A 25,307-nucleotide genomic window follows, 5' to 3' on the forward strand; every position below is an offset into this window, starting at 1 on the left:
AGGAACAAAATGGCGGTACGTTGCACGCAGCGTCGGTGAGACGCTACTCACGCTGCGTGTGTTGTGAAGAGCCGCGCTGCAGGGAAGACGCTTAGAAGTAAACACGCGTTTCCTGGAGATGACGCGTTAATAACAAAGCTCGGTTGCTGGGCAACGTTGACGCGTTGATACTCCGTTTGTGAAGCTCGGCGGCTCTGTTCGTCAAGTTCGGCGTGCACGTTCCTAGGCAACAAAACAGAACGCCTGCATCCGAGAGAGAATTCTCCAGCTCCGCGTTGTGGTATCTAGGCAGTGAGTTTAACGCGCTGAGCCGGTGGGAGATTTGAAGGATGCACAAGTCGAAAATCCATGAAATTTTCCAATAAAACGCCGGAAAATATGTTCAGGAGGTGGGAAAATTAGAGGAATAAATCCAAAGAGCACAGATCCAGGATTTTACTTTTCTTCACTGGAAAGAAAGAAAAGGTCGCATAAAAGTTCCAAATTAGTTCCAGAAGAAATGAAATAGGGTTCACTCTGCTCCTGTGCTGTAGATGGCTGGAGTCCTCGTCGCCAAATTTTGTAATAATCCAAGAAGCAGATTAAAATCCAAGTAGTTTTATTCAGCAGCACAGCATCATGTAATCAGCTACAAGTCCAAGAACAACTGACATTGAGATGCAGAATGCATCATTAGGAAAGTTCTGAGAACCAGAACACCATGCAGAAAGGCTCATGCACTTAAAGGGGAAGTAATGGAAGACAAGGTAACAGTGTAGGATGTAACATCGTCCTTATAGAGCACACAGAAAACTCCGCTCAGACCAGCTCCATCTAGCAGTTGTCACGAGGATCAAGAAGGCCAGAAGTGGTGGCCTACTTTTTTCATAGACTTTGGAAGACCCTACCACTGTCTCTTTGTAGGTAATCCAACCATATTACTTTCCGTAAACAGTTAAAAACCTGGCTCTTCCCTTAGGGTGTTTAGTCTATCTGGTTATGCTCTCAGCGCTGGGATGCTTCTCATTAGCCATGCACTATATAAAAGCCATTTTCATTTCATTTCATACTACCCATGATGTGGCCTTGAAGCGCTGTTTTGGCGGGTAGTACGCTACTTCTGAACCCAGAAAGGATTAGAGGCGAATTAGTGCAGTAAACTATGAAATTAATTAGAGTGGTGGATATGTTAGTCTGTTATTTGGATTGAAAAGGATAGTGGAGTAATAGAAGAGGAAGCGCTTGCTAACCCTGATGAGGTGTTGAATCGCTGTTCGATGAGTAGCTTGCTACTCCAGAACCAGAAAAAGGATAAGTGTTAAATTAGTCTAGGGAAATATCAAATTAATTTGAGTTGTGGAAATGTTAGTCTATTATTTGGATTGAAAAAGGATAGTTAAAGGATGGAAGATGGAGGGTTTGTATTTATACAGTGTTTGCTCCCCCTTTTTGGCGAGAAGCACACTACTCTGGAACCCAAAAAGCATGAGTCATGAATTAATGTAGGGAAATATGAAATTAATTTAATGTGCGTGGTGGACATGTTAGTAGGTTATTTTGGATTGTGAAGGGGATAGTGGGTAGACAGTAGAAGGATTTATTTGTTTGTTTGTGGATTTTATAACAGTAGGGGGGTGAGTAAAGGAGTGGGGGAGGAATAAAGTTAGAGGGAAGGGTTTAGAAAGGCTTGGAAGATCTGAATAGTATAAGAGGTATGAGATAATGCAAGGAGGGGTAGAGGAGGGAAGAGTCTAGAATGGGTTATTTTGGGGATAATAGTAGTGGCATGGGGTTTGTGGTAAATGGGAGACTGGAGGTAGAGAATATATTGAGAGGGGTATAGGGTAAAAATTGGGCAGTGCATTGGTACGTGTGGTATAATGAAGTTTGAGATGAGTCAGAGAGTTGACCTAGAGGATATATTGAGAGCAGGATAGGTTAAGAAATAGGGTAGTGCATTGAAAAGAGTAGTGGAATGAGGTTTGACATAAGTCAGCATGGAGGTAGAGGACATGTTGAGAGAAGTATATATTGGGATATAGGGTAGTTCATTGGAGATGTTGAACTATAAGCAAAGTAATACATATAAAGATACAAAAGTACATGCAAAATATTTGTAGATTAAAGCTGCATGTAATACATTTCAACTTTCAAATGTTGCTGTAGTGCAAAACCATGTATTTGTTTGTATTTTTCTTAGTTTTTTTTTCATTAGTGAATCAAATGTAAATAAATAGTATGATAAAAAAAGATTACGTTATTTATACATTCACTTATATACATATTAAACATAGGGTAATGGAACTATAAGTAAAATATACATTTGTTAAGCAAAACTAATGAATACCTATATCTTTAAAAACAAAATAATTATACATGTTTATACAAAGCACTACACATATGTAGATACACATCTATAGTCCAAATGAATGCTTAAATCGAGAGGTATAGGCTTTATATTTATTTTTGAGTATATTGCTTATCTGGGTAAGATACATTTCTTGAGTAGTCTGCTGAAGATAAGATGGTTATCCGTGGATTTTATGCTCGGGTGTAAAAAGTTCTGTCGTTTGGATGCTTCAACAGAGAAAGATGTGCCACCCATGTTTTTATTCTTGTCTGGTGGGATTTTGAGGCAAAGTCCCAGTCTCGGGCGGTGGTTCCTTTATTGAATGTTTTTAGTGATTTTATTTCCATTAAAGAGAGGCCCTGTTCCATGCATCGCTCTGTGGGTGTTGCAAAGCTGCTTTTTGTGGCTCTTCTGGCAACCGGTAACCAATGTAGGGCTTTCAAGGCAGGTGAAATGTGGGCTTATGCCTTCATATGTAAGAGTAGTCTGGCAGAACATTTCTGAAACCCTTGTAGTCTTTTCATGGTTGTTCATGGTGATCCGTGGTAGAGGGTATTCGGGTAATCAAAGTTTGGACAGAACAAGAGAGATGGCAGCCTGCACCTTCTGTGAGAATCCCAGGTAGGGGAAGATGCATCACAGAGTTTTTGTGGTAACAAAGCTAGTTTATCCATTTGGGCATTCATTGATAAGATGGACTCCAAGGTCATTCTGAGGTTTCTTACTTCCTTTGATACTTTGGTCAGAGTTTGCAGTCCAAGGTCATTCTGACGTTTCTTACTTCCTTTGATACTTCAGGCAGAGTTCCCAGATCATCAGGCTATGCGGTGAGGGGATCATCATTTTTCCAATCACCTCACGTGTGTATTTCCATTTTTGAAGTATTCAAATTGAGATGGCTACATATCATCCATTGATCCACAGCTCTGGAACAAGAGAAAACTGGTGATGTTCCTATGTCTTTGGGGCATTCCAGCTGAAGGAGTATTTGGGTGTCATCTGCAGAGTGATATCATGAGTGGTGAAATTGATTGATCAGTGCCATTAATGTCTTCATGTAGATGTTGAAATGCATGGGTAAAATAATAGAGCCTTGATCGACACCTGCTTTTATGGAGTACTATTTGGAAGACAAAGTTGCGGTATGGATGTTAGTTCTGTTGCGAAGGTAGGATGCGATCCAGTCTAGAGCAGTCCCCTCTATGCCGGCTTCGTAGAGTCTTTGTATCAGAGTATCATGGTCAACAGTGTCAAAGGCAGCTCAGAGGTCCAAGAAAATTAATGCAGCAACGCTAATGCGGTCAACTTTGTTCTTCAGGTCATCTCAGATGGCAAGGAGGGCAGATTCTGTACCTCTTACTGGACGGAATCCCATTTGGAAGTCTGAAAGTATAGCATTATCTTTAATGAATTGTGTCATCTGGGCAAATGCTGCTCTTTTTATCAGCTTGCCCAGGAAAGGTCAATTCTTAATTGGTCTATAGTTGTCGGGTTTAACAGGTCCAGGTTTTTTTTCTTTAGGAACGGGCATATGTATGACTTTTTGAGTTCTTTGGAAAATATTCCTATTATTAAGGAATTGTTGATGATTTTTCTTACTGATGTGGTAGCAGTAGAATATTTTCTTGAAGGTTTGTAATGGGTAAGGGTCAAAAGTGCTGCCGGCAGGCCTGCTTGCTTTGCCCAAGTCCATAAATTAATGGTGTGAAATTTGTTGGAAGGAATGGAGAGGCAGGGTTAGCATATTCATGGATTGTTGTTTTGGAAAAGAGTTGTTGCTAGTTGTTTTTCTTTTTATAAATGAGTCCAATGTGTCTGCTTTGGCTGTGTAATGATTTGCCAATTTATCTGTGAAATCCTGAGGGATGAGCCCCTTCAAAGCAATTTGGTTTAAGCAATTCATTTACAATTTTATAGAATTCTATATTTGCACATTAAAAATTCTTAATTGTGTCTGAGGAGTATCTTTTCTTCGCTTTTATGACCGCTGATTGTATAATCTGTTAAGTTTCTGCAGGTGATGTTTGTTTTGATTGGCGTCTATTTCGCGTCAGATATGCTGTTGCTTCTAATTTGTTGTTTTAGCTGTATTTCTCCAAGGTGCCTGTTTTCTTTTGTTCTGTTGTGCCCTTTTTAGTGGTATTAGGATATCAAAAGCTTCCTGAGGTCTGACCACGTCAGTCGGGTCATTGTTAGAAATGTAACTTGATGGTATTAGCAAAAAATACCTCAAGGATGTGTCCAACAATGTGTGGGTTTGTGGACGATCTGATGCAGGTTCGGTGCATCTAGTGCATTGCTGATTGCTTTAGGATGGGGCATATTTGATTTGTTAAAACAAATGTTGAGGTCACCAAGGATACATAGGTTGGAATGTAGTGTTATTAAGTTTGAAACCATGTATATAAGTGTGTCAGGGAATGTTACATTGCTTGTTGGAGGTCTGTAAAGAAGCAGGAAGATACAGGGGGAAGAGGGTGTAGAGTTGCATCTGTTGAAGAGGGTCTCACAACCTTTCATGAAGACATTGTCAGCTTTGGTGATATTTAATGTTTGCCTGAACAAAAACAGCTTGACCACCTCCACTTTTGCCTATACGATTTTGGGTGATCGTTTGACAGTCTACAGGAATGCTTTCATGCAGGACTGGAGCCATATCATCTCTCATCCATGATTCTGTTAGGAAGAGTAAGTAAGGTTTTGTGTCGTCAGTGAGAAGGTTGTGGAGGTGATGCTTGTTTTTAGAGAGTGATTAGGCATTTATTGGTTGGCAGATTAGAGAATCTGATTTGGTGATAGTGCGACTTTGTTTGATTGAACAGTATTTTGTGGAGTTATTGCATGTGTGCTCTTAGCGCTGGTATTAGCTGCTTGAGGAGAGCAATAGTGCAGCTGTTCTGTATTGTATACCTCTTCCAGCAGGCTCAGAAATTATTTTGATGGGTCTGTGTGGTTGAGGTGGAGGTGGTGGTTGAAAGTGAGTTGCTCAGCAGTGTTGTTTATGTAGTGTAGCCTTGTTGTTGAGTAGACATGTTGAGGCACAGTTGTGAAGGGTAGCATGTTGCTTAATTTGTTTGAATCTGTTTAGGATTGAAGGTGTTTGAGTTAGGGGTTTGTGGTGCAGCATGTAGGTCATGTTCTCAGACTCGAATGAACACGAATTTGAAAGTTTATTTCGATTCATAAAAACAGAATCATAAAAGTATGACATAGCATATAATACAATTTAACCATGCAGTAGTCTTTCAAACATTATAAATCTCAATACATGGTTTACAAATCAATTAAAAAAATGTCATATATGTTAAAAGAGACAATTTATCAATACAGATACAATAATTAAATATTAATGCCCAGCTCCAGACTAATTGCATTTAAGGGAGTCAACAGTCCATGACATTAATTAGTATCGGTTTCTGATGCTAAGTGCTACTCTGATAAAACTAAGAACAGCATTGCATATTGCTGGGGTGGATAGTGAGAGTAGATGTTCATATCCCTCTTTGTAGTATTGAGATCCAAGAGATAACAAAATTGGTCTAATAAATCTACTCCTTGGATCTTTGTACAAGGAACAAAAGAGTATTAAATGGAGGGTGTTTTGGGAAACTCTATTGTTACAAGCACACAAGGGTAAATTCTCACACCAGCCCGCCTGTTGTGGAAATGCAAATAGAAAATGTAATGTTTCCAAACAAAACCTAGTTAAATAAAAACGCCATTGTGTCTGCCCTATATATGTAAGATAAGGTTGATGATTCAACCTCCCCCTATGGTAGGCCGCACTCTCACTGCTTCGCAGCATGCCTAAGTCTGAGCGACAGGCCTCTTTGGTTAATTGCTTTGTTTCGACGCCAATAGTATCAGTATTTGAAAAGATCTGGCCCAAACCTATCCTATGGAAGGTATCCTTAACATATGATAACCATGGGATCTTCTCGTAGTGCTCAAGCTTAAGACAGTCTAGTAGTATTTCCTTAGTTAGTTTCAGTTCATCGGAGTGCCAAACCTTAATCCAAAGCAGGAAAGGGGAGACGTGGATGATGTCACTCACAAATTCTAAGCCTACCTCAGTGTGACAAAAGATGTTAACAGTACTTGTTGGAACACATAAGAGGCATTTTATGAACTTGTTTTCTATTACTTGGATATTGTTGCAGGATTGCGTACCCCATAAACCCGCACCGTATGTTACAACCGGGATACATTTTGCTTTGTATAGGGATTTCAATTCAGCAACCGGTCTCTGCCCCAATTTGCTGGAAAAGCGAAAGATTGCCTCAACAATTTGAGTAGATTTTTGTGCACGTGTTGATGTCAGTGGATCCCAGCTTAAGGTTTTGTTGAAAAGGTTCCCCAGGTAATTGAAGCTATCAACTTTCGCAATAATCGAGTTCTTTACCACAAGCCTGTGGGTTTTTACCCCTTTCGGGACACAGACCATAGCAAAGGACGTGGCAAAATGTACCCTTAAATCTAACCCCTGCATAAAGATTTCAAAAGCATTCAGGCAAATTTGCATGCTATTTGCAGTTAGGGTCATTAAAACCGTGTCATCCGCATAAGATAACATCGGTATACGTTTGCCATTTACCTGGGGAAAATCTGCACAAGTTTCCAACAAAAAGGCTTCCAACCCGTTGGTATAAACCAGGAACAAAAAAGGAGCCAGTATACACCCCTGGCGGACGCCCTCAGTCGAGGGTATGGGCTTTGTCATCTCCCCAGTGGGACCGAATCTAATCTTTACTGTGGTAGCAGCGTGGAGTCTGCGAAGTAAGGTGACCAAAGGCTCCTCGAACCCCATGGACTCCATCATCTGCCATAATTTTCCCCTGCAAACAGTATCAAAGGCACTGGATAAGTCCATGAAAGCCAGGTGAATACAACCAGGCTTGGCTCTCATGTACTTACCCATGATCAGCGCCAAATTTAGGCACTGCTCATTAGTGCCCTTTCCCCTCCTGAACCCGTATTGGGACTCAACAATGATACCGTTAGATTCGGCCCAGGATTCTAAACGGGCTAGAATCACTCTACCCATTAATTTGCAGGACGCATCTATTAGGGATATTGGTCTATAGCAACTAGGATCACATTTGTTGCCTTTTTTAAATATTGGGACCAACACCGCCTCTTTCCATGAACTCGGGATGCGACCAACCACAACTGCTTTAAACAGGAGTAATAAAAGGGGTGCCCACACATCAGTATTATATTTAAAAAAAAGTCCAATGGCACTGCATCCGGCCCTGGGGCTTTTAGAGCTATGCCCTTTCTGAGTGCGGCCTCTACCTCAGAGAGGGTCAGTGAGAGGCTGAGTGTGACTGCTGATTCCCTCCTTATATCGGGGAGCCCTTCAGGACAAGTTACAAGAGGAACCCCCTTTGGGTTAAAAATTCCCCCGTAATGAGCCTCCCATGTGCCCGCTGGAATGTGAGTCTGCAAAGTGTCCTTTTCATTGCTTTTTAAAAAAGGACGATTTATGACCTCCCAAAATAAACGACTATCCATTAAATCTGAAGCTCTACCCAGATCTTCCCATGCCTGTCTTTTCAGTTCACTTTTACGTTTGGTGATGGCGTCTCTATAAGTTTTCCTTGCTATTCTAATCAAACCCCTATCGCGAGGCACTAGACTTAAAGCTTTCGTTAAGCTAGATTGTGCTTTGGAGCATTCAGAGTCAAACCATTTATGTGTGTTTTTTTTTTTTTTTTTTTAATTATTTTTTCTTTATCCTCATTTTGCGTATGAATGTATAAGGAGTACCACAAAAGAATTGGAGACTTCCACTTTTATTCCTTCACTCTTTTCTTGTATGTATCCGGCCATATAGAGTACCCCTTTGGTGGAACTGTCATATTATAAGCCTTCTGTGTCCTTTACCATATTCAATAATTCATGACGTAGAGGGGGTAGAGCTAGCCTTTTTGACTACTCGGCGGGAAATAATTCCCGTCTGAATTATTGTCACCGCTTTAATCATCGGACATATTGTTATTGTTTCAGGTATCTCTTGTATATTGATTAGTATAATAGTTTTCCCAAATTTCCCAGAAGTTAAATTTTTGGGAGAATTTTCCCTTTCTATCTAATTTATTAATATTTATGGCAGAATTAAGCCAGTCTTTATGTAATGGAGATGTTGGGTTAACCCAATTCAGACAAATCTCTCTTCTAGCAAGGAGTATCAGGATGAATAATACATTTTCTTGTTTCCTGGTTAATCTTTCGTTACTTACATTTAACTCGGTACATATCCCAAAAATAATTAATGTTGTACTTACTTTTAGGGTTGCTCCCAATATCCGACTTAACGTGTTACCTACTTCTTGCCAGAAGGATTCCAGTTGTGGACATCTATGGAACATGTGGATATCGTCGGCTTTTTCTAATCCGCACTTGGGGCAGGATTTTATGCTTGCTCCCTTGAATTTTGACAATCTTTTAGGTGTCCAATATGCTCTATGCAGTGTGAATAGATGATTTCTCTTCAATCGCGCTGGTTTGACAATAGTCCAACATTTTTCGCAAGATTTCTGCCATAGATTGTCGAGGTCCAAGTGCAGGATATTTTTACTCCAGATTGATTCCGAGATTGAGACGTTATCATCTCCTGAAGTGATTATAGCCCAGTATCATATTGAAATTTCCTTTTTTATTGGGGAGATTTTCATGATCTCTTTCTCCATCTCTGTATTTCCAGTTTTTTTCTCTGACAAAGAACTGGACCAGCTTGTAAGTTGATAGTATTTAAATTTTGAGAGTGTCCCGTTGGTGATTTCTGTAAGTTGTTCCCAAGGCTCTATTGACTTCTCTGTCATTAGTTGTCCCCAATTGTTAATTCCTGCCAATCTTAGTGGAGTTGATAGGGCATCTTTTAAGCACTCAGGGGTGCCTGGGGAATCCCATATAGGGGCTGCATTACTGTAGTAGGGAATATTTAATGCACTTCTTACTTGATACCACAGTTTTGCCAAACTTTTTAATACCTTTAATTTTATTTTTTTAAAGAATTTGGGGTGTCCGAATTTAAACAAGAAATGGTCTGTTTTATTTGTTAAAATTTGGAGGTACTGGGGGTAACAATCATGGCGATTCAACAGTGTTCTTGCATTCTTGAATTGGAAAGCTCTACAATACTCCATAATATCTGGGCTAGCTATTCCTCCTTGTTGTTTTTTTCTTCTCATTTTGTTCCATGCAATCCTTGAACTTTTTGAGGCCCATATGAAGGTTGTTATTACTCCTTGAATTTTTTTCAATTGATCTTTCTTGAATTCCAAAGGAATGGAGTTGAAAAGGAAGGTAAATTTGGGAAGAATCGACATTTTTACCAAATTAGATCTTCCAATCATGTTTAAGGGTAGCTTGTCCCATACTTTTAAAAGTTTTTTCGTTTCTAATAAAATCCTGTTCAGATTTATTTGGGGGATTTTTTCAAGTTCTTTACTACGATTATACCCAGATATTTTATTTTATCTCTTGTGTATGGATTATTCTGTTGAGTGTTCCAACTCATTGATTCAGTTTTTGCTTCATTTGTTAAGTATCCAGATACCTTCCCAAACTTTATAATTGCCTTATTTATTGCTGGGAAGGAGTTTTGATAGTTCCCTGTAAAAATCATTAAGTCGTCTGCATAGAGTGCCACCTTTTTGACCCAGTCCTGATATTGAAAAGGAATTATTGAATCATTTATTCTGATTGAGGCTGCCAGAGGTTCAATATATAAATTGAAAAGCAAGGGAGAGAGCGGGCACCCTTGTCTAGTTCCTCTTTGTATTGTGAAATTGTTGGTTAGGCCTCCGTTAATTAGAATCTTTGCTCTTGGGGTTCTATAAGTCTCAACTATCAGATGGCTAAAATTTTGACCAAGGTTGTATTTGTTGACCACTCTATTTAAAAAAGACCAATTAACTCGATCGAACGCTTTTGCTGCGTCAAAGGTTATTATTGTAAGGGGGATTTTTTCGCTAGTGGCTATATTAACTGCCGCAAGAAGTTCGTGGGTGAGATCAGATATTTGCCTCTCTTTTATAAAACCCTTTTGGTCTGGGTGTATCAGATTTGGCATTACCAACGCTAGTCTACCTGCTATTATTTTGGTGAAGATTTTATAGTCACAGTTTAGCAGGGATATGGGTCTATATGACTCACAGACTGTAGGGTTTTTTCCTGGTTTTAAGATCAGGCTAATAATAGCGTCATGCCAGGTATCAGGAATTTTTTCTTTTCCCCTATAGATTTTGTTTAATAGTCGTGTTAGTGGCGAGACTATAACTTCCCTTAGCGTTGAATAGAGTTCATTTGGTAAAGCATCGGGCCCAGCGGCTTTCCCTTTTTTCAAGGATTTTAAGGCTGTTCTTACTTCTTCCGGTGTTATTTCTGCATTTAGCTCTTCGTTTTCCTGTTCTGATAGCCTTGGTAAATTTAGTGAACCCAGATATTCTCCTAATTGTTCGGAGGAAGAGGAGGCATCTTCCCTATACAAATCGGAGAAAAAAATTTCAAACTCCTGCTTAATCTCTGATTCATCAGAAGTTGTTCCCGACTGATTACTTAGTTGTATTTTATCTATTTTATTTCTGGTTTGTTCTGTTTTTGTTTTCCAGGCCAGTAGTTTTCCACACCCTTCTCCATACTCATGCGTGGCCAGTTTACTAGCCTCCCACTTTGTTTTCACTCTGTCTTCAAGATAGTCTGCCAACTCTTCGCTTAGAACTTTTCTTTCCTTTTCTAATGTATTTCTTATTTCTATGTTTGGTGCTGTGTTTATCTGTATGTCTAGTTGGCTTATACTCTTTTCTTTTTCACTAATCTTTTGTTTGGTGAGTTTAGATCTATATGCCCCCAAGCTCATGAGTTTACCTCTGATAACTGCTTTGTAGGCGTCCCAGGTTATTTGGTCTGAGGTACCTACTCTATTATCCTCAAAAAAATTTGCTGAGGTTATATTCAGATCTTCTCTTATCTCCGGATCAAGAAACAGAGTGCGATCTACTGTACATCTAGATTTAGATTTATTTATTTCCAGATGTACAGCCAGAAGCACCGCAGAGTGATCGGATAGGTGTTCAGGCACATGGTCCAGCGTTTTGATATTTTTATGGAGTTTTTTACTGATCAAGAAGTAATCAATTCTAGACTTGTGGCCTAGTTTTTTGTTGTGTAAGGTAAATGGGTGCTCTTTGTTCCCTTTCTCTCTCCACATATCGACCAGGTCTAGGTCCTTTTTGTATATGTTTAGCCACTCTCTCATTTTTGGTAGATTAAATTGTCTTCCTGGGGGCGATCTATCTAAATTGGGGTTAATCATGATATCCCCCCATTTATGTGTGTTGCCCTTTTTCCCCCCCATAGGTTTCAAAAGATGGGAGGCCACATTTGTTAGAAGAGCTTCGAAGCTATCAATTATTACATCTGGCTCATTTAGGGGCGTTAAGCAAGCTTCGATTTTTGCTTTGTTCATCTTAAAGATCTCCTTCTCCAAGAGTTTTGCATCCACCCTGTCCCACCTTAGGGTAACCCCCTTGCTCTTACTATACTTAATTGGATGTTCTACAATTACTGGTCTCTTGAACGCGGGGGACAAACTCAGGACAAGTGGGTTATGATCACTTGCTGGATTAACCTGGATCTGAAAGTCGTTAATAAGATGAATATATTTTCTAGAGACTAATGCAAAATCTATAACACTCATCTGACCTCCCACTCCATGTAAGGTAGGAATACTCGAGGGTCTTGAGAAACTGAGCATATCTAAAACACAAAGGTCATTAATATATTTAATATTATTTAGGGCCTCCCCTTGCTTTGAATGTTTAAAATGTGCAAGCGGTTGCCCGTTTAAATCTTCCAGGCCACAGACTCTAGAACCGCTAAACTTACATAAACAACAATTAAAATCGCCTACCCACATAATGAAAAGCGGAGATATACTATTTGTTATTTTGCCAATCTCGTCTTGTAGTTTTTGTATAACCACTGTGGTTTGAGGGTCAAATAAGTTGTAATACCAATTGATTAAAAGCAAGGGGATTAAGAATAAGACCTAATAATTAGTAGTTGGAACCAAGGGCACGACACCATTGTATCAGTTTTTAAGCTATCAAGTTTTATAGAGATGGCTGTCATAAGGCCACCCTTAGCTCGTCCGGATTGTGAGGTTCTGCTGCAACATTAAAAGATTGGTAGCCATCCAAACCGGGGGACCCCCTACTCCATGTCTCCTGAAAACAAGCTATATCGAAGGATTCCACAAGTTTTAACCAAGCCAAATCCTCTAATCTCCGTGATAGACCTGCTATATTCCACGAGAACAAGCGGAATAGGTGGCCGTCAATCATACTACCCGGATCCTCCGTATATGTAACAATTTGTCACTCAATTACCTCGTCAGCTCTCAGTGTTACTACCAGTGAGTTACTACCTGAAACCAATGGGGTAGATTCTACCTGGCGGGGGCTATTTCTTTCGCCCTGTGGTGAGATATCCACACTCTGAATCCAGACATCTGTCTGACACCCGCTTGGAGTTGGTGGTCAATCCACCATCTCCAAGCAGCTATATCTGTTCGAGGTGGGGATTCCTCTCCACTGGTCCCTAAAGGAAGGTTCCTGTGTGGGATATCTATTGGGGTTTCCTCCCCAGTCTGCCCCAAAAGTATGTCTGATGGGATTTCTGCCCCAGTCCTCCCACTCTCTATCAGAAGCTCGATGGCCTACTCTTTGCCAATTTTGTTTGTGGCCTAAGTCGTAATGGGTCCCAGGGGGATAGAAAAAGGAGAGTCGTTTTGTGTCTATCCCTTCATTGGTATACCGGGGACCCCATGAGCAAATGTGGTTCACTGTACCGGGGTCCTTGAAATTAACCAGTATACAATCTCCCTCAATCAATTTTTTCCCATGGCCCACCCAAGGGACTCTACGAACTGTTAAAATCTGACTAGACAAGTAAGATAGTAGAGGGCGATTCTTATTGAGCCAGTGTTGAACTTTATTCATTAGCGCCCAGGGAGGTTCATCTGTGGTATCCGACAATACTGGGACACCAGTCAACACTACCACAAAGGGACTTGCCTCAGGGGGGAGGTTAGCAGAGAATCTATTATGAGACGTATTCCTATAATAGTCCCTATTATCATTCTTCATGGGAGCTAAGGGGGTATTGATGGTCACCTTATCCTGAACAACCGGATCTTTGGGTTTTCCAGTAGTTTTCTCCTCTGCTACTACTACTACAGCCGGAGATTTCGAAGTTGTTTGCCCTGCAGCCACTACTTTTATTACCTGTGAAACAGCAGGTTTATTTGTTAACAAATTAGCCCCCCCTGGTTTTGGTAGTCCCGATGGCAGTGGGTCTTTCCTTTTGGAGACACTAAGTAATTCAACTAGTTGTTTTTCAATACGTAGCAAACTGGTTTCTAGCGGTGAGAGATAGAATTTAATTAACTCACCCACTCTTATTAAAAGCTGGTTATCTATCTCTCTTTCAGTATCGTTTTCATTTTCCTTTTCTCCCCCTACTTGGGTGGTCAAAATATCAGTGGACATAATTCCCGGTGGCTCATCTGTAGCAGAATTTAATAAATTTTGATTTCTATTAACCCCCTTCTTCTGTGCAAGATTATTTACATTATTTCCCTGGTGCTCATGTGACTTTTTTGCCCTTTTGGTTTTCTGTTGATTCCTTTTTTTCTTAACGGCACCCTCCCTCTTGCCTCTCAACTGTCTAGTTGCATCTGGTGTGATATGCAGTGATAAGTTTGGGGATTTTTCCATCTCCAAGCTAATCTGGGAGTCTGACAGGCATGCTGACGCCGATAGGTCCACCACATTTGGTAGACTATATACATCAGCACGCACCTCTATCAGAGAGGATTTTCTATGCCGATCAGGGGTTTTGGCAGTAGCTAGGTTACCCAAGGAGGATCGTTTTTGGTAGGCAACAGCTAGATCTTGAGAGACTCTGCGTTCAAGATCAGCGAAGCCTTGGTCGATAAAGGAATTTGCCTTTATTAGAAAATTATCTATGGGTCCAACTATTTGACACCCTTCAGCCGCAGTTTTACTCCAGGTTCCTCGTGTGGACATTGTTACTCAAAAAAAAAAAAAAAAGAGAAGGAATGTACTGAACCAGCCAGCTAACTATATTAAAGCAATGTGCAAAAACGTTATTCTACAATGGGAAGACATACACACAAGACCTTATAACATACAGTCAAAGGACTTAGGGGGGGAGCCCGGTCCGGTCTTACCCGGTCTCTAACGGGCTCAAACCGGCCCGCCCTTGTCCCGGGCTTCGACCGGTGCCCGCCCGCGCGCGTCCCGCGGCCGCCGCAATGGGCGTGTTTAAATAGATGCAGCAGGGGGCGGGAAGAGACACCAGGTGCGCTGCGTTAGAAATGCGCGATGTCTCCTGGGTCTCGCAGTCCCGACCCCTTGCAAACACGGCGGTCGTCCCAAGAAGTCACAGTTCTCCCGCTATCAGGCTCCTCGAAGTCCTTAGTTGCTGGAGTATTATGCCCAGAGTCCTCAGCCCAGAAACGGCTACGAGCGGCTCCCGCGAAGCGGGGGCTGCGAGCCGTAAATGGATGTGAGGGCGCAGGGGCGGGAAGAGACACCAGGTGCGCTGTGTTAGAAATGCGCGATGCCTCCTGGGTCTCGCAGTCCCGACCCCTTGCAAACACGGCGGTCGTCCCAAGAAGTCACAGTTCTCCCGCTATCAGGCTCCTCGAAGTCCTTAGTTGCTGGAGTATTATGCCCAGAGTCCTCAGCTCAGAAAACGGCTCCGAGCGGCTCCCGCGAAGCGGGGGCCGCGAGCCGTAAATGGCTGTGAGGGCGCAGGGGCGGGAAGAGACATCAGGTGCGCTGTGTTAGAAATGCGCGATGCCTCCTGGGTCTCGCAGTCCCGACCCCTTGCAAACACGGCGGTCGTCCCAAGAAGTCACAGTTCTCCCGCTATCAGGCTCCTCGAAGTCCTTAGTTGCTGGAGTATTATGCCCAGAGTCCTCAGCCCAGAAAACGGCTACGAGCGGCTCAGACTGTATATTGTCCAATGGATGAGAGCCGGTTAGAAGAGAGTTGCTGAGTTGCTGTATATGTGTTAGGTGTGGTGAGAGGGAGAAAGCTTGGCATTGGTGTTTGTTAATGGTGTGTATCATTTGTGTTGTCAGGAAGGTGTGAGTGGGCGTATGTTTGTAGTTTGTGGGGGGAAGTATTATGAGGTGCTGTGCATTTAAAATCGTGTTGTGCTGGTGTGTGTGTTTGGTTTTGTTTTAGCGGAGTTGTGAAAGGAGGTGCTGATGTTGATGAATTTGTTTTCGGAGAAGGATTTGTATGTAAATTATTGTTGGTGAGTGGAAGCTGTAAGTTAAAGGGGATGTGATGTGTTTGTGAATAGAGTGCAAGTGTAGTATGAGAGAGGTTGATCTAGAGTTAAGAGTGTTTAAGTTAGATTTGAATGCTGAAAGCGGTAATAAGTGTGGTACATTGGAGTGTTGTGTGGTTGTGTTATTGTGATAGTAAGAAAAGGAGGGTGTTGGTGGGTGAAACGCTTGAAGGCTGAGAACAGGTTTGTTTGTGAAAAAAATGGTCTGTTTGGAGTAATTAGAGTTAGTAGTATGTGTCTGGATGGAATATACTTAATATGAGATGTTTTGCTTTTGATTTCTGATGAGTGGACTCTTTTGTGTTATAGGATAGAAGGGTGTATTGTGTGTAAGGGATGGTGCAAAAGTATGGTATCTGGGATAGAAGGGTGTATAGGTGTGGATTATGGGGATTTGTAGTTGGTGTTGTAATAATGAAGTTTGTGTGTGGGTAGGTTGTGGTAAATGAGTTGAGTACATGTGCTGTGAGTGTGTTAATCTGTTTGTGGCTGTGGATGGGGCAGCTTGGGTGCTGGTGTAAGTACATTTGGGCAGCATTTCTGGCCCTAGTTCAGACCTGTCCTGAACAGGCTCAAACAGGCAGCTGCCCTTGTTCTCTCTAATTTTAGCCTTGACACCCAGGCGGAAATGCCCTGAATCTTGCCCTTAACTAGCTCTATTGCTCAGGTTTTATTTATTTTTATTTATTTATTTATTTAAAGAGTTTTATATAGCGCTGCCTAGACCCGGAGGTATCAGAGCGCTTTAAATGAGGTTCAACAGAATTACAAGATTACATCCATTTCAATATACAACAGTTGATAGAAAAACAATTACAAGATCATAGAGAATGAGATAAGTGGAGTATAGAGGGGAAGGGGAGATGCAGCAGAAAGACGAAGGAAGGTCTGCCCAAAGTCCGGCTGGGTAGGTGAAGGTCGAGGGGGAGTCCCTAAACCCATCTCCTCTATAGCTATCAGGTAGCTCCACTGGTCTGTGGCCAAATAGCTAGGTCTCAAGGGAAACATAAAACGAGCTTGGAGAAGGAGAAGGAGAGACATAGAGGGAGGATGCGGGAAGAGATGACAGGAGAGATGAAAGGAAGTCTGGCTGAAGACCTACTGGGTAGGTGACGTCCAAGGATGGAATCCCCGACCTTTCTCCCCTTTAGCTAAACCAGGTAGCTCCATCGGGCATCAGGCAAAATAGGTAGATTTCACATACCAAGGGAAAATTCACGGGTAAGCAGGGTGGGGACTAGGGCAAGGACAAGGTGAGGGCAGAGGTCAGTAGCAGGTAAGTGGAGAGGAGTAGGGCGGGGAGGAAAGAAAGAATTGCAGATGTTCGCATAAGGGTAGGCGCAGTCCTGGAATGGAAGAGTAAGTCAAAGTTCAGGGGGGGGGAAGAAGTCATCATTTTCGGCCACGATGGGGTCGCTCTGGTCACCTCAGTGTTTTACTCTTGCCAATTTGTCGTCGCGGGGGGAGGTGGGTGCTGTGGAGTGTGCTGTGGCACAGTTTGCGCGCCGTGCAGACTTGGGGGAGACCCAAAGTCTGGTGAATGGAGGCTCGATTCCGTATCTGCAAGCCGCCGCCATGACGGGCTCCTCAGCAGCAAACAGGGGACACCATGCCCCAGGAGTCCACACGGTGAGCAGTGAGAATTAGCAGCACTGCTGGGTCACGGGTGCTGCAATTGCAGAGTCAGACAACCAAAAGGCACCCCTTTCGGGCAAAAACCCTCTCAGCAAAACAGGTAGCACCTCTCAATATCCCCTCTGGAGGTCTGCTCACCTCGGGTGCGGGGGTCGATAAGGGGAACCCAGGGCTCGCGACCGTTATCTTCCACGGAGCCGATGTTCTGCAAGACAGCTTTGGCGTCCTAGGTATCGCCTTCCAGTGCGTAGGGGACCTAAAGAGAGTAAGTGCCTTACTCTCTTTTGCTGGTGAGGTATAGTGATACAAAAGGGGATGATGGACGGAGCGTTTGAGCAAATCAAACACTCACCCCCAGTCAACTGATCAGGGTTTTATCCATCACCATTCTTTAGCCCACTCAGCCACCCCAGTTCAGACATGGCCTGGCTGATGAGGATTATGAATCCGAAACCGGTCCCAGGATGCTTGTTTCCGATCCAGGGAAGACATGGCTTGGCAGTTCGGGCTGGACTGTTCCCATGAGGCACAGGGTCAGACTAATTTGCATATGGCCATGTCTGAACTGGGGTGGCTGAGTGAGCTAAAGAATGGTGATGGATTAAACCCAGATCAGTTGACTGGGGGTGAGTGTTTGATTTGCTCAAACGCTCCGTCCATCATCCCCTTTTGTATCGCGGTGAGGGTCAGGCATGCACTCCATGCTAGTCCAAAGCGTGGTCAGGCTCCTTTTTGGGGTTTCCTTGGGCAGGTCTGAGGTGGAGGTGGGAGCCTTCATCCAAGTGAGTGAATCAGTGGGTGGTGACACGGAGAGCTTAGTGGATGCTGCAGACTATTAGGTGGAGATGTCCTCGGCGTCGGCCATCTTGGAGCCAGGCATAGGCTTTAAGACTTTCTGGGACTTTTGGCTTCCTTTTTGGACTTCCAATTGGTCAGGAATGGGGTGGGGAGGCCAGCCCTAGTCCCAGCCCTAGTCCCAGCCCTGGTCCCAGCCCTAGTCCCAGCAGCCAATCTAACATGAAACCCTGAGCCCTACGTCCCATGAACACCCTAGATCCAACCCTAGTCCCAGACCTAGTCAGAGCAGCCAATGAGGAATGACACCCTAACCCCGATGCCCCAAAGAATGCCTAAGCCCAGGAACCAATCAGAAACTCTAAACCGATCTACCAATCAGATCAGTAACCCTAAGCCCTAAATCCAAGAGAATCAATGACCCGGGAACCAATCAAAACTCTTGAATTATCGCCCAATATGAACACTAACCCTAATTCAATAGAAACATAAGATGTATCCACCAATCAGTGCACAGATGTAGCATCCAATAGCCGCTCATATGAGGTGCCTGTGACCTCAGGCACAGGTTGCTGGGCAGGGGGCTGGAAGCTGCTCCTCAATTCAGAATCTCATATGAGACAGACAGGCTCAATCCACTCTGGACATCTGCAGGTAAGGGCCTAAAATGTTACCCTCTAACAATACTGCTTTTCCGACTCTGAAACAGACTCACCCCCTTAGCTAAAAAACAAGTGTTTCTAGCCATTTCCTAACACCACTTATACAACTAACAGCAAATTACAGCAGCCTGAAAGCACTCTCTACCTTTTCTCTGGGGTACACATTGTCTCTTTGGGAGTTGGGGTGTTGGGGTTGTTTAATCTGGTTGTACTCACTTGCTAAGACAAAATGGGGTCTGGCAGTGGTTTGCTTACACACAGGTCGGAACACAGATTAACGGAGAAATGTGGAGGGAAAAACAGGTAACCAAAGGCAATTGAAAAACTGCATTTTGTTAACTACAAAGCCAACAATGCAACAGGTAAAATCAGACAATCTTGAGCAGGGAAATCTTCACTTTTTAAACTGTAACAACTTCAAACAAAACAGGTGAAAATGATGCAGTCATGGATAGAGGATAATGCTTTTAAATGGCAGCAGATAGACAACACAAATACTGCCTTCTTACCACCTCCTGTCTCTTGCATCACTTGGGCACAGGGAAGCTACAGTTCACAAAAATTGAGGTAAATGTTTTGGGGTTCACCCAACAGACCCTGAAGGGGCCTGGCAGGTGTGAGAGGAGGGAGGGCTCAGGGTAGGCTGGGATCTAGGGAGCCAATCAGCAAGCTCTGGCTTTCTGGGCAGGGGGCTGAAAATTGTGCCTCAATTGAGAATCTCATAGGAGACAGACAGTTTCTGAATTTGGAAGGGTTGGGGCAAGCCCTTATCAGCAATGAACCAACGCTTTTAATGGGAGAGTGCTGGCACTTCTCAGCACCAAACAGGTACTCTGAGACAAGGGGTAGCTGCACATCTATATTTCCATTTCAAGCACTCCTGAGGCTTGCATCCCCCTTAGCTCCTGATGGCACTGTACCACCACCCCCATCCACCCTGCTACATGCCGGGATACTCTGCAGCCTGGAGTAGAAAGGGAAACTGATAGTCGAGTGAGTAAAATTATGCTTTGGCAGGGGACAGCTAGAGGAGCCTAGTTCTAGAGGGCAGGCTGCTGTGGGTGAGTGGGCAGCAGGACCCAGGACATTTTCCCATAAATCAGTTCTTGAATCTGGATGACACTTGCCTGATTCATGAAAAACACACCCAGTTGCAACAATCCCAGTTAGCAGCTGTCCTTGGCATAATGTGTGCTGTGCATACTTGCTGACATCTGGCATGGGCAGCACTGACAATGAGTGCCACCCATGTAGGCACACATGGGTCACTGGGCCAGCATAGAAAGGTGTGCTTGTGTGCTTTTTCCTTTTCTTACATCCTGGACATGCTGCAGCACAGTAAGACAGTTAGACAGCTACCAACACCTTCCAAGGGTTATAATACTACTTACCTTAAAGCACAGCTCTGGCAACTAGTGCACTGCTGCCTGCTGCCAGGGAGAGCAGGGTTTATCTGATCCTAGCGCTGGAAGCACCATTGCACAGGTCAGATGTGCAGCAGGAAACAGTTGGCACACCGGTGGGGTCTTCTCTACAAGATGGAGTACAGCTCATGTAAAACGCTGATATAGCAAGAAACAAAAAGGGTTAATCTGTAGGAATCCACTACCTACATGCCTTCACATTTTAACATTAGATCCTCACCTGATTAAAGATAAAAATGAATGAATCCCAATATCTCTACCAACTTAAAGTCCTCGAGACAAGAAAAACTAAACATGGTGTATATTAGTGTAGTTATTATTTACAAGTGTACACCATAGTTAAGAAGCAATATCACCTAAACTAAGTTACTTATCAAGATAATAAAAATATAAAATCTGCCAAAAAAACTAGTTGTGAGGAGGAGTGTAATTACAACCTCTTAAATACCACAGTTAAGACTAGCTATGGAACACTGCACTGCTCATGGCCTCACACACAAACTCATTAACAACATCAAACATCCGCCAGTGGCCACATCATTTGTAACTGCAAGAGAACAGTTACAGTTTCACAGCACAGCTTTCCTCGTAGAGACTGCAGACAGTAACACCTGCAGTTGTACTGTCTGCAACTAGATGTCCTTACAGATGTTATGCAGAGTTCTGCTCACAACATTTATGTTCACACACAATAAACAAGATCTAAGCATTTAATATCAAATTTGACAACTACCTGCCATTTATACGAGACTGTAATCTAGGGGTGGGCTGAATTTGCGTAATCGCGTTATGCAAATCTCCGCTAAACGGTAAAAAATCTCTGCGAACACGCAGAAATTCCGCGAACATGCGAAATTGCTTGTTCACGATGTGTTTTTACTGTTCGCAATCGCTGTTTCCGTGCTCGGGGGTAAATATCTCGCGAACACGTATTTGAGGACGCAAACAAGCAAAACATATCGTGAACTCGCAAAACGCATAATTTTGAGCAATTTCACGTTCTCCACAGAGCGCAAAATTACCCAAGTTCTGCAAATTCCGTGAGCGGAACGGAATTTAGTGCCCAGGCCTACTCTAATCCCACAAGAAGCAAAATTTAAAAAATGCAACAGACTGTCTGTTTGCTGATGCCTTCAATTGTGTCTTTACTGACATTATTTGTCATATTCCAAGTGATGTACTTTGTACTTTACTCCTTCTCAGAGGACCTACTAGATATTTGAGTCACCAGCAGACACCACTAGAAGTCTTATGGGATGCTTCTCCACCATGGAACCGGACATTCCATAAGAACGAGATCCAATTAACTTTGGTTACTTCTCTTAAGATACCTAAGTTTAGGTCAGTAACTGAGACTGTAGTTAGATGGGCACTGACCTGCATAACTTAGACAAATACATTGCTGGCTAGGACCATAAGTTCACCATTGCCTGCTTGAAAGCTGAGCACACCGGCACAGAGCAAGGACTGGACCTGCTGCTTCAAGAGACAGAACAGCACATGTCAAGCCCAGAGTCCTGCTGCCACTGCCTAACCCGACAAAGTCAAACTCCAAGTTCACAAGGGGTTGCTTCAATACTATGCAAGTGAGTCCCGCTGATGTGCATCATCTATGCTGTGAACTTGGTTGCTGAAGCTAGACCTCTACAAGAGTCCATGGTTTAACCACTGCTCTTACTGTTGGTTGCCTAGGTGGCATTTCTACACCTATTGGCACAGCAAACACCTGGGGGAGGTTTCCATCTTATGAAGGCAGGCTCATGTCCGTGTCACTGAGGTTGCTGTGAGATGGCCGACCATGAAGGTTGCAATGTGGACACAGGGTGGGTGTAGTTCGCGAAGTAGCGCTACGCAAAGCTACGCGAAGTGCACTTCGCACTACGCGAACTTCACATAGCACTATGCGAGCTGCGTAGTAGCATGTTTGCACTGTGCAAGATGCATTTTCAATGATTGCACAGTGCAAACAAGCATCCGGCACTGTGCAATCATTGAAAACAGCATCTTGCACAGTGCGAGCTGTAGTTTTCTGCCGCTCGAGTAGATTTTTACTCGAGCGGCAGCTTTCTCAACGCGACTGGTAGTTTCTCATCGAGAGCGGTCGCGAGCATGCATGACCACTCGCAATGAGAAACCTGACCTCCCCACATTGAGAGTCTCGCCGGGATGTCATTTTGCTTGCTCGCGGTCGCGAACATGATGTTGAGGACCGCAAAAAATTACCGCTGCACTACGCGTGTTCGCACTGTGCTACGTGCAGCTCGCGTATTCCGAAGTTGCGCAAACTTCACAAACTACGCGAGCGTAGCGTAGTGCTTCGCCCAGGGTTAGACACAATGCCCAAGGTTAGATGTGTGTATATATATGTATGCATGCATGAGAGTATGCCCATATGTGTTTGTAAACCTTGTCCCTTAGGTTATGTTATAGGAAATTTAAAATATGAACACACCGCAGAAAATATAAACATGCAGAAAATGTGGCACCCGAGAACATAGCGCAACAATTATGAGTAGAAAAGACAGAGGTGTACATGGTTAATACCAGTTTAGGCCAAAGCAATTGGGCTCACAAGAGTCAATCAATCAATCAATCAAAGACATTTATAGAGCGCACTACTCACCCGGAGGGTCTCAAGGCGCTTTGGGGGGGGGCTGCTACTGCTCGAACAGCCAGGTCTTGAGCTTCTTCCTGAAGGAGAGGTGGTCCTGGGTCAGGCGGAGGTGGGTCGGAAGGGAGTTCCAGGTCTTGGCGGCCAGGTAGGAGAAGGACCTTCCTCCTGTTGTCGCTCTTCGGATGCGGGGGACGGCGGCGAGGGCGTGGTTGGTCGATCGGAGGTGGCGTTTGGGAGCGTAGAAGTTGAGGCGGCTGTTGAGGTATCCTGGGCCTTGGTTGTGTAGGGCTTTGTGTGCGTGGGTGAGGATCCGGAAGGTGATTCTTTTGTTGATCGGGAGCCAGTGCAGGTCTCTCAGGTGTCTGGAGATGTGGCTTCGTCTGGGGACGTCGAGGATGTGGAGTTCTGGACTTTTTGGTTCCGTCCAGAGGTGTCAGGGACAACACCCGAAGACCCCGGAGTTCAACCTGTCTCGGTGCACAAACAAACAGAAACACGGGCTTCTCGATGGTGGCGTCAAAGACCAAAGGTTTATTACTGCAGGGACACAGAAGTCACAGAAACTGCACACGGGCAGTGTCTAGGAGCCTGTTCGATTTGTACAAAGAGGGTTGCTCCTTATATACTAAATATTGGGCTTCAGGCAAATTCTTTACATGTTACCACAGTTCTAAACATTCGTGTCTTAAACAATAAATATTTGGCGTTGCACAGGAATCGTCAACAGTATCTGATGTCAAAACATTACGAATGAGGGGTTCCCACTAGTCCATCATAATCCCATGTCAATTCTTCATTCAAGACCCGGACCGCCTCATCGTAAATTTCGTTACCTCCCCCTAATAAAGGCCCAGAAGGAAAGGAGCAGAGCCAGGTGCAGAAGATAGAAAGACAGGATAAGAAATGTTTGTGGGTCGTAAATGGGCACGGTTACCAGCTTCGGCCGCCTAATCATGATCAGGCCAACGAACACAAGAACCAGTATAGCAGGACTGGCCTCAGGCTGGGGAGGCAGCTCTTGCCGAGTCATGCTGCCACAGCGTTGCTGGCCTAAGGTGCACGTGTCACTAGCAAGGTGAATCGCCGGTTAAGGCCTACGTGTCCTTAAATAAAAAGAGGTCATTGCGTGTCCATTGACTATGTGAGGGCAAGGAATACAAAATGGCTTCCGTGTTCTAAGATGGATGCCATGGGTAAATCACAAATGTGTTGGTAACAGGAGTGCTCTTGCTCGTAGCATAGCGAAAACACCAGGATATACTAAATGGATCATTTGCGGTTCACTGATACCGAAATTATGTATTTACGACAATGTTTACAAACACGAGTAAAATCGTCACGGAACCTCAGACCCTCCTTTTGCCCTTACATAGGCAATTACTCAGTCTATATCAGAGTCAGAGTCTAATTCTATGCTCATTAGGTCAGTGACATGTTGTTGTATCATCATCCTGTCTCGTGCCTTTTCTCCTAATGCAGGTGGTTTTCTGAAACAGGTTGCAGCACAGAGACTACACAGAGCGGGACCACATTGGATAATAAGACAGCACGAGAACAGAAATACTAGGATGACACCAATGACCATCAGAACCTCCCATCCCCACGCTGATACCAGAGTCCAAAACCACTCCATGAAGGACCAGTTTCCCTTATCTACGTGTATAGAGTCGGAAATCTTGTGTAGCTTAGAGATTGCTTCATAGACTGTTGGAGCATTATTTGGAATAAAGACACAGCAGCTCGATTGGATCATTCTGCATACCCCACCTCGATCTGCAAGTATTACGTCTAGAACCATACGGTTCTGCAACGTCATGAGACGATCCGCCTGAAGCTCAGCTGTTAAGTTACTAAGGGCACCAGCAGTTTCTGTAATAGTAGATTCAACTACCCGTGTTAGTTGACGTAGATTTCTACTATTGGCCATAGGCCCCCAAAACGGAAGGAAACCTTTGAAAAAGTCTCCAGCTTCTTGACCAGCGGTATCTTCCTTGCTGAAGACACCTCTTGCTACTCTGGTCTTGTGATAATCTGAAGAAGCAGTGTATGTCGGGGGTAACAATCGAGCAATATAACATGAACCTGAAAAGTCAGCAGGCAGCCATGTATATGCTCTGTCCTGACAGATGAAGTAGGTACCCCTAGCAGTCAGAAAGGCAGGGGAGGAGTTAGACGGAAATACGTAAGTCTCAACGCACTCACTCCTCCCTAGCTGAGCTCTCAGATTTCTCCCATTTCCTTGCAAACAGACCTGACCTCGGTGAGGCACTACCCAAACTGAAGTGGAGCTTTTACGCTTGCTTTCTCCCAAACTAAGGCGATACTCTGTAGAGTTCCAACTCAAATACACCCGTAATTCATCTCTAGGGTAAGATGGAGTATTATTGACGTCTTTAATCATGTCAATAATTCCCTGGACTAAAGCTTTGTTGGCTGAGTTGTATTTAGTGGACCGT

General features: G+C 43.6%; 1 long non-coding RNA gene across 1 annotated transcript in view; it reads right to left on the reverse strand.

Annotated features, from left to right (window-relative positions):
• LOC144826918 (uncharacterized) overlaps positions 1–25,307 on the reverse strand; it is a 69,480-nt gene that overhangs the window by 9,574 nt on the left and 34,599 nt on the right. Inside the window, exon 3 of the long non-coding RNA XR_013609970.1 lies at positions 20,205–20,375. This is a non-coding gene — a long non-coding RNA (uncharacterized LOC144826918). The remainder of the gene's footprint in view (positions 1–20,204; positions 20,376–25,307) is intronic.

The sequence above is a fragment of the Lissotriton helveticus genome, chromosome 4_1, assembly GCF_964261635.1.
Source record: "Lissotriton helveticus chromosome 4_1, aLisHel1.1, whole genome shotgun sequence".
In the NCBI taxonomy this organism is placed as follows: domain Eukaryota; kingdom Metazoa; phylum Chordata; class Amphibia; order Caudata; family Salamandridae; genus Lissotriton; species Lissotriton helveticus.